The sequence below is a fragment of the Streptopelia decaocto genome (assembly GCF_964273445.1).
Source record: "Streptopelia decaocto genome assembly, chromosome: 13".
Taxonomy (NCBI): domain Eukaryota; kingdom Metazoa; phylum Chordata; class Aves; order Columbiformes; family Columbidae; genus Streptopelia; species Streptopelia decaocto.
The window spans coordinates 3182631-3192184 of record NC_138668.1 but is presented as its reverse complement, the minus strand read 5'-3'; the positions used below and the strand labels follow the sequence as shown (position 1 = coordinate 3192184).

General features: G+C 39.3%; 1 protein-coding gene across 1 annotated transcript in view; it reads right to left on the bottom strand.

The window, feature by feature from the left end:
• SDK1 (sidekick cell adhesion molecule 1) overlaps positions 1–9554 on the bottom strand; it is a 373777-nt gene that overhangs the window by 206816 nt on the left and 157407 nt on the right. The gene's annotated exons all lie outside the window — the stretch shown is intronic.

Sequence of the window (9554 nt, the reverse complement as noted above, 5' to 3'; positions counted from 1 at the left end):
GGTCATCTAAACCAAGATGCTGCGGAACCAAACCCACCCCACTTCAAACACATCCGTAAGTAACAATTAAGACCTTTGATCCCTCAAGGTCTTTCCTCTGTTTAGATAGTGTAAGATGTTTCTGGTGAAATGCAGAAAGCTACAACATACGAAACTAGAATAGTTTAAATGGCAATAAGAAGTTACACAAGAAATGGCAGATGACAACAAAGGCTGAGAGCCTGCAAGCTGCGTTGTTATGGGTTGACAACAGTCCTGGCAAACATCAGAATGCTGCAAAGTCAGTTTTATTGAAACATTTCTCCACAAGTGAAAGCTAGCCTATTAAAGTCTGACATTCAGCGAATAACACCACTTAGTTTAGTGGGAAAAAAATGAAAAGTAAAAATCAAAGGCAGCAGAACCTCAGAAGGTAAACTTTCTGTTATACAGCATCACTAATTATCGCAACATCACAGACAAGAACATAGGCAAGTTAGAGCCTAATGGATACGCACAAATGATCCGTGTGTAGATAGGGAGGGAAGAGTTTTTGTTTAATCTAAAGCAGGTAGGAAAGCACAAGCCTGTAGTTACACTGGTGTAGGCGTGAAGGAGTCAATAAATGTCATTGTACAACACAAGTCTGTTCTTGCTTAGGTCTGCTACATAACAAATCTTAGAATCAATCATAGAATGGTTTGGGTTGGAAAGGCCCTTAAAAATCATCTCATTCCACCCCCCTGCCATGGGCAGGGACATTTTCCACCAGACCAGGTTGTTCCAAGCCCCATCCAACCTGACCTTGAGCCCTTCCAGGGATGGGGCATCCACAGCTGTGCTGGGCAGCCTGTGTCTCCCTGGTGCCTTCTCTTCTCCAGGCTGAACAATGGCAACTCTCAGCCTGTCCTCACAGCAGAGGTGCTCCAGCGCTCAGATCATCTTTGTGGCCTCCCCCAATTTGGTCCAACAGGTCCACGTCCCTCTTGTGTTGGGGCCCCCGAGCTGGATGCAGCACTGCATGGGGGTCTCACCAGCGTGGAGCAGAGCAGGAGAACCCCCTCCCTTGACCTGCTGCTCATGCTGCTTTGGATGTGGCCCAGGACACGGGTGGCTTTCTGGGCTGCAAACACACATTGTTGGGTCACATTGAGCTTCTCATCAACCAATACCCCCAAGTCATCCTCCTGAGGGTTCCTCTCAATCCAATGTCTCTATAAATTCCCCTGTAGGCAGCACTACGCAGTAGGGGTGGTTACTTTGCATTTTACATGCATTAGATGGTCTTTTCTTGACTATACAAGATAAAGGTTTAATCTAAAAATTTAAGGGCTTAACTGAACAGGACATGTGAAGCTCAAAAAATAGATAAGAATAAAAGAACACAAAGTTCCAGAGAATGCCTGTGGAGCAAAGAGCTGCCGCTAATGCGACTGGGACAGGCATCTGAACGCAAGACGCAGAGCAAGAAACTCCTACCTTCACTTTTATTACTTGATGAGAAGCCCCACTGAGTTCAGCTGTGCTATTAGTCATATCCTTGAGCAAGAGCTTGAAACAACATATAAAATTATTATACCGGATGAAACAAGTTCATACTTCAATAGGCCTCCAAAAGAGTTAGTGCTAAGTCAGAGCAGTCGTACACTGATCAATAATGAACGCTCCTGCATTTTTTTCCTCCTGTTTTGGCATGGGGTGGTTAACATTAATAATTCACTATTTATTTTGCTTTTGAAAAAGCATTTAAAGCAACAGAGGAAATCACACATTCCTACTGTAACATACTCATTTTTACATGTAGGAGGGGGCTTAGCAAACGACAGGGAGAGCACAGCAGCGTTCAGAGGTTTTGTTGCTTCATTCGTAATGTGGATACAAAAACCACTGAACTTCTAATAGTTACCAGTAAATACCAATAAATAAATACCTCCTGAAAAATAGATAAGGCTACGTTTTCAGCTCTGACTGCACATCAGCTAAAGATCCTGGTTACATTCTCTTTATTGGCAGTTTTTATTATAAAAACTGTTAGAAAAAAAAAAATCACACTATGACTTTTCTTTATTCAATGAACCTGTACGAGCTTAATTGACTTCAAAAACAAATCAAAGAAACTGTGGTAGATTTACAGAGCGGGGATATAAAATGCAATTAATACGACATTTGATAAAGCAAATAAAGATAAAATTCCAATGAAGAGCTAATAATTGAATATTACAAGACAACGACGTCTACATTCATTCCTACTTTAATTCTAAAGAAAGCAGCATTAAAAGGTTCTTCGAAAATAGTGAAATATATTTCAGCCTGCTTGGCTGTTGGGTGCACATGCACCCCAGTTGTAAAGGTGATGCCTGGACACTGGTGAGATCCACACTGCTGATATCTGCATTAAACTGACTGGAAACCGCGACAACTAAACCATTTTACTCATTATATAGAAAACAAGAGCAAAGGGAATTAAGATGTATTTATTAAGAAATTGTTCAAAATGAAGATCTTAAAAAAAAACAAAAAACCTAAAATACACAAATATTCATTGGGATGTGAGAAAAATAGAACATCTGTGAAATGTAATCAATTTTAAAGATTAAATGAACATCAGTATATTTGAACTGACAAAAATCAGCGTGGAAGGCCCAAATGTTGCAAATTACATGTTTAAAATAGTGCATAAGCTCGATATTAATTCGTATCGAAAAAAATAATTAAAAGACAAAGAAACTACTGAAGACAGATCTTTGGGGTCATCAATTATATAGCCAAATTAATGCTAAATTAAACCCCCCAAAATGAGTTATTGATATCTTAATAGTTCTGTGGAAAATGGAATGTTTCAGTTTCATTAATTGAAGGCAGGTACAGAGCACGACACAAACCTTCCCAGGCTGCAGACTCCAGAGCTTTATTTAGATCAACTATGAGCCTTGCGCATCAGGGAAATCAATTAGTTGTGTTTTAAGGACTCATTAATTCCAACGTTTCCGAACCATCTGAAGATTCCTGCCCCAGCCCTTCCCGGGGTCGCAGCCGCTTTTTGCGCAACAGCTGCGGAGAGTGCCCTGAAACTGGCTTAATGCCTTTCCCTTGGTTTATTGTTTGTTTGCATTGTCTGACAGGAGTTGTAAATTATGACAGCACCGCTCAAATGTTCCAAGGAAAATCTGATTCCCAGCTGCTCCATTTCCCAGCGAGTTTGAGGAAGACGAGCGCAGCAGATGGAGTGGACCTGTCAGCAACTCACGCCCAGCGCAGAATTCATGAAAAACATAAATGTCGTGCTTTTCTTATTGCTTTTTAAAAGCAATATTGCTTTTAAAATTTACTTCTTTTAAAAGCAATATTGAACTTAATGGAATGTTTTCAAGACAGGAGCAACCAGCAAGTAAACTAAGCAGGCTGATGCTTTGGGAATCTGTCAGCATAGGGAAAGGAGCGTTTTAAGTCGTATGTATTAATAGAAGAATTTTTCAGGTTTCTCTGGAGCTCAGCAAAAGGCCATAGGGAACAGCAGCCAATATACAAACTGCAACGTACACGTCTGTGAGCGGTAGGTGCTTATAATAGTAAATATTCAGCATTATGATGTCCTACAAGCATTTCGGTGATACTGTTACCACAAAAGCAGCCAGAGACAAGAACAGATTGATCTGAAAGCGAAGGCACCTTATACCTTAGAAACGATAAGCTCTGTTTGTGACACGTTGCCTGACCAAAGATCAGCTCTGACAGGGTGGGAAAAGGCAGCAGTGATGGAGACAAGTCATTCTGTATATCCAGTTCTTCTAAGTATCTGAACATGTAGTGGACACCTAGTGAGGTTTTCATGCTTTCCATTTATTGCTGCCATAATTAAGCACTTAGATACACTCGGGGATTTTTAATTGCAGTCATCTGAATTGTCCAAATACTCTAAAAAAAAAAAAATCTGCTGCAAATAATCTTTAAGTTTGATCTAAAGCTTATGAAAATTATTCTGTTAACATCAGTGGAACATGAATCAGGTCTTTAGAAGCAAAGAGAATTTTCCAAAGGAGATACCATTATTAAGGCACTTAAGACTATGGGTTTGCACTTAAATATTCTTCCTGCTCTGAAAATCGCATCATTTATTAAAATGCTGCAAATGAATTCTGTAGTATCTTAAATAGGTGGATTTCACACAAAAAAACATTAGTAATGGAAAATATCAAAATCTACTGTACAAATAGATAATTCCCAGAAGTTAGATATTTGTTAGGTTATTAGTCTACCAGATTACACAATAAATAGATAATACCAGGTTCTAAAAACATCATAAAATGAAAATCACAGAGTAACCTGATTACGCTTTCCCTCAGCAGCCTTCCATCTGCTCACGAACCCGCGTGCAACATTTGAGTACAAAGGCCTCCATAAAGCCTCTTTGCCAACATTATCTCCAGCTAATACGAATATCAATCCCTCTTTACAAGATATTTTTTGCTAGAAAGCTTCTGTTCCCCTTTTAATAACTTTTGTCCACATTACAGAGCGGGCGCCGATCTTTCTGCACGAGCCAGACACCACACAGTAGCAGTGATGTTAATAGAAAAGGGAGAGATTATGGCGTAATAACAACATAATTACTGAAGACTGCCCCCCCCGGATTTCCCCCTTTGGAAAAGCGTACGGAGACAGTGCAGTTAAACCACAGCTGTTCAATGGAATCCGGACTCGGAGCAGGACACGCATGGCTTAACAGACCGAGCATTTCACCACCCATGTGTCTTCCAGTTCTGATGAGGAATCATTAATCAAAATCATTTAAATACACGTCTTCCATAAACAGTCCGTGTTTTTCAGGATTCAATCACAGAGTAAAATATGAATGTATGTGCTACAGAGCAACATGTCCATAGCAACAAGGCACTAAGAGCTGCGACTGGATGCCAATTTCACAAACTATTATTCAGGTTCCAGGTAATATTGTTACTGCAAATCAACTATCTATTAAGAAAGATTTTAGACTTACACTGCTGCTGAATATGAAGTATAACTACACAAATGAAAGCACTGATTTGACAAGCAATGGTAGCTCATACTGTCGCTTCTCTAGACACACCATGGCACAACATGGGCTTCTCCAAAGTGACGGGGATTTCTAATCATGAACGCGGCCCGAGGTTACACAAGAATAACCAAGACCACCCTAACTGCCAGGCAGAGGTTCATTACGATAATGAAATGAAGGCAGACTGGCTATTGACAGGTTTAGCAGACATATTTCCAGGAGGAAATGAGAGAATAAGCAGAATTTTCATGTTTTAAGCTTGGCTTCCCTGGTCTCTAGCGCTAGTTTAAGAGCCTGCAAGGTCTTGGTGTAGCAAGGCTATAGACATTATTCCCCATGTTTCTTAATAAACACATTATACAAACACTCGTTCTGTGTAAAGCGAGTGTAAGGCTGGAAAACAAGCAGATGGAAAAATTTTACTTGACAAATCATCAGTGATCGACTACCTGACTAGAAAGTTCTATCAGGTAGAAACCCGCAGGGTCTGCCTTTGGTCTGGCATTTTTTAATATTTTCATTGGCATTTGAATATAGATTTCACTTCCTAAACCTGCAGATAAAATCTCAAAGACTCTGGAAGACAGAATTAGAATTCCAAATGCAAAAGACCTGTTCAAGCCTCACCACAAGACTGAGGTTTGCAGTTCAATGAACATACTCAAAGTATCGTATTTGAGAAGGAATAACTGACTGCAAAACAGGCAAACCTCACAAGAGGCTGTGCAAGCTGTAACATCAATGGAAAATTTAAGAACTAACCCTGTTTGTCACCCAGTGTGGCCTCTGCTCACTTATGGCTACCAGGTTTAACCATGTGGGTTAGTCAAGTAGAATCAACCCACTCCCTCCTCCCCCCGACCATCCAACCCCAATAAGTTGTCTAAAAACAAAACAAGCAGGAGAATACTGAAAGAGACAGTTGTCACAAGTATCTTCATAGATGTACAGGACTGTTACAAAACAGTTTCTCACAGTTAAGAAGAATCATCAAATACTGAGGTTTGTTATATACATATATATACATATATATATATACACACACATATATACATGTATATATGTGTGTATGTGTGTGTATCTGTGTGTATGTATCTATATATATATATCTATATATCTCTATCTTAGCAGTTCGCCTTTGGAAAAACTTATTTTTATTCTTTTGGGACAGAGGCTCCCAGAAAGGATGCTCAGTGAATTATCCCAAATATATATATATATAAGCATGATTTTATTTATATATATAAATATATAAAATAAATAAATAAATAAATATAAAATCATGCTCATATTGAGCAATTACTGGTCTACAGATTTATTTTAAAATCCACAAACCAAGACCCAAGATAATGATGACACAGCTGCTGAGGCGGATGTTTGCAGTGAGGGACAACGCTGCCAATCCAGACGCAATCAGAGCAACAAACTAAGGACTAAAATCCATAAGTGCACTACTTAGGTGAAAATGTTCTTTTCCTCCCGCCAGGTTGTCAGAAGCTTCAATTCTTACTTAATGCAACTTAATTATTTTCACACAACTCCTTTGCTTTTGTTATTTATTACTTCATTTTAGGCAACAAGACTTAGTATACAGATATAATCACCTTCGTGTGCTTAAATCCCAGCTCTTGGGTGCCTGGATGTGCTGCTTCTCAAACTGGAAGAAAAATCCAGACTTTCAAGACAAAATAGATATATATATATATATATATAAATATATATATCTCAGTGAACAACAGAAACCATGGACTTGGAATAAAAGAAGTCCAGTTTCTCCAGTCTCCTCCTCTTATAAAACTGTTACCACATTGCGGATATTTGTAAACAGAGTATTTATTTTCTTCTCTCTCCAGTTTATCACACAATCAACACATTGAACCCCACTTGCAACATCATTATCTGTTGCTATGGACATTGCTAGCAACCACTGGGAACAACAATAGTGGAAATATTTTAATATAAACGGGTTATTTAAACAAAACATTGCGGTAAAAAACTATCTTATATTGTTGATCTACACAGCTGGCTGACTTCACTGACAGCAAGCGCAATTTGTAATCATTTGGGATTTTATAGTTCCATTTTCAGCTATAGGCAGACAGGAATATTACTCCACTTTATGATATTTCTCCTGAATTGATTAATCAAGGTGCTGTGGGGTTTTTAAACATGGCTTTTCCCCCCTTTCCGTCACTGCAAAAGGAAAACTTCAGTTATTAAATGATATCTTCACTTCTGATAAAACATGTCAGCATAATAGTATGTGCTATAGTGGTTTGGAGGCAAGTATTAAAGAGCTTCCTGTTGAATATTGGATCTTCATCCCATTGTCTCACTGAAATACATACCACAGAATAAAAGTGAATGTAAAGCACGGCTGCGAACTGCACTGACTATAAAACAAATTAGCAGCAGCGTGGCCCTGTCACAGGGCAACGCACTCAGAAAATAATTGATTATACAACAAAGAAAACTTCAACCTCTTCACAGCGTATTTAACAGATACATTTAGACTCACCACAACTGTGTCTACTTGTTATAGATGTTCCCAACCTCTGTTTATTCATGTTCTGCAATCTGCCTCAGCACCATCTCTGCCATTTTCTTTCTGATTCTACACATCTCTCTTAAAAAACATCTCCATTTTCACATGGGGGTAGCTGAGAATAGGATTTGGCACACCTGTTGCTGTATAAATGTACCTAGTCCCAGAGACCAGAGAAAAAAAAAGCCTGTATCACAGCAACTGCAGCATACACACAGTTTGGAAATACAATTTCAAATCTCCGATGGGTCAGTGCAAAGCTCTAATACATTTGGTCAGCTCTGTTGAAACAAATCCTTCTTTGGCAGCTAAATACACACACGTGAGTCTATGTATAACTGATACACGGACCATAGACAGAAATCACTGGGCTAGAATTGTGAAATCCAAAGGCAACTGCGTGATAGGGAAGATGAAACAGCCGCGCACATCTTGGAAGACATTAAGAGGACGGCACCTTCAACAACTGTTGATTATCACATGAGCCAAGGGCAATGTTCTCCTCCTAGTGCCAGAAGAACACAAACCCATCTCTCAACCGCCACCTCCAGACCCGCCACACCAGCCCTCCAGGCGAGAAGAACGGCACCGAACCAGCCGCTCAGCCCCTTCGGGTCACCCAAAGGACAGCTCTGTTGAAAGACGTGGGAGCATTTCAAGGGTCAGGAGAATTTGTGCAGCCATAACCTATCACACACTTGTTTTGAGAAGTGGTAGGGAGTGTTACACTCAGAACTAAAAGTCCAGCAGTCCATTAGTTTTTAGATGCATTACTCCTCCTTTTAATCATACCAAACCTTGAAACAAAGGGCATGGATATGGTAAGTGTCTCAAGCATCAACCTGCTGAGAACGAGCAGCAGTACTGGGTAGCAATAGAGCAGTTTATTTAGATGAGTTTTACTATGAAAGATAATTAAAGATTTAGTGGCCCAGATCAATCCAACAGTAACGCTGTCTATGTACAGTACTGCAGTTTGCTGAGACCAGCATTTGGGTTACTGCTGCAAATTCATTGTACAGTGTTAATATACAGTATCTAAAGTTTGCTGTCTACATCAAAATAGGAATTTTGTGTAGCTATTTCTACTTGCACACCATTAAGACACGCTATTGCTACACAGCACTGATCGAGCACAGGCCCAGGGGCCAAGTATATCCAGGTTTCACCAGTGATACGTAGCCTTGGGTGAGTGATTTAGCTTTTTGGTCTACATGTTTTGCTGAAAAAGGATAATACATGTATATCTTTTTATGCTGAAATAGTTAACACCTCTAGCACTCAAAAGATGTAGAGGATTACACAGTGCTAAATCTTAATACTCTTTACTTCTGCCCTCCCTGCATTTCAGTTTGACTACCAGGCATTTTGTTACAATGTCAGACAAAGCAACTTTCCGATTTTCAGCTGCTTTAATGTCTCTTGAATTGCACACACCGGGCAGGTGAGCACAGTTTCCCAACCACCAGTCTTCTAGTAACTCATGCTATTGTACTGCTTCTTTCAGCAAAAGCTTCTCATACTGAGTGTCGATGCATTTAGTAACAAACAAATCTACCATAGAGTCCAGAAAATCCCGGTTGTTATTGAAAATAATACAGCACAAGAAATTTCACGTCAGTCAATCACAGACTTTTTTAAAATGCCATTAATGCAAACATTTCAAAGCACTTCAACTTAGTGACAATAAAACATAAAGAAAACACCAGTTTAAAGAAAAAAAGCAGAACTTCAGCAGAAGCTTAAAAAGAAACAGTGACCCCCTATTTCCTCCCTATTTCTATCATAAATAGGCCAGGCAGTGATATAGAAGCAAAGCAAGGTTGGGTACATTCAACCACATGTTGGATATACATATAAAGCCAAACACTGGAAGCTTTGGAATAAAAAGAAAACTGCATAACATTAGAGCAGCATCTTGTGTTATGGTTTCTAACCAAACATGATTTCTTGCCAATAATGCATGAAACAGAAGACTGTAAACAACTGGAAAAT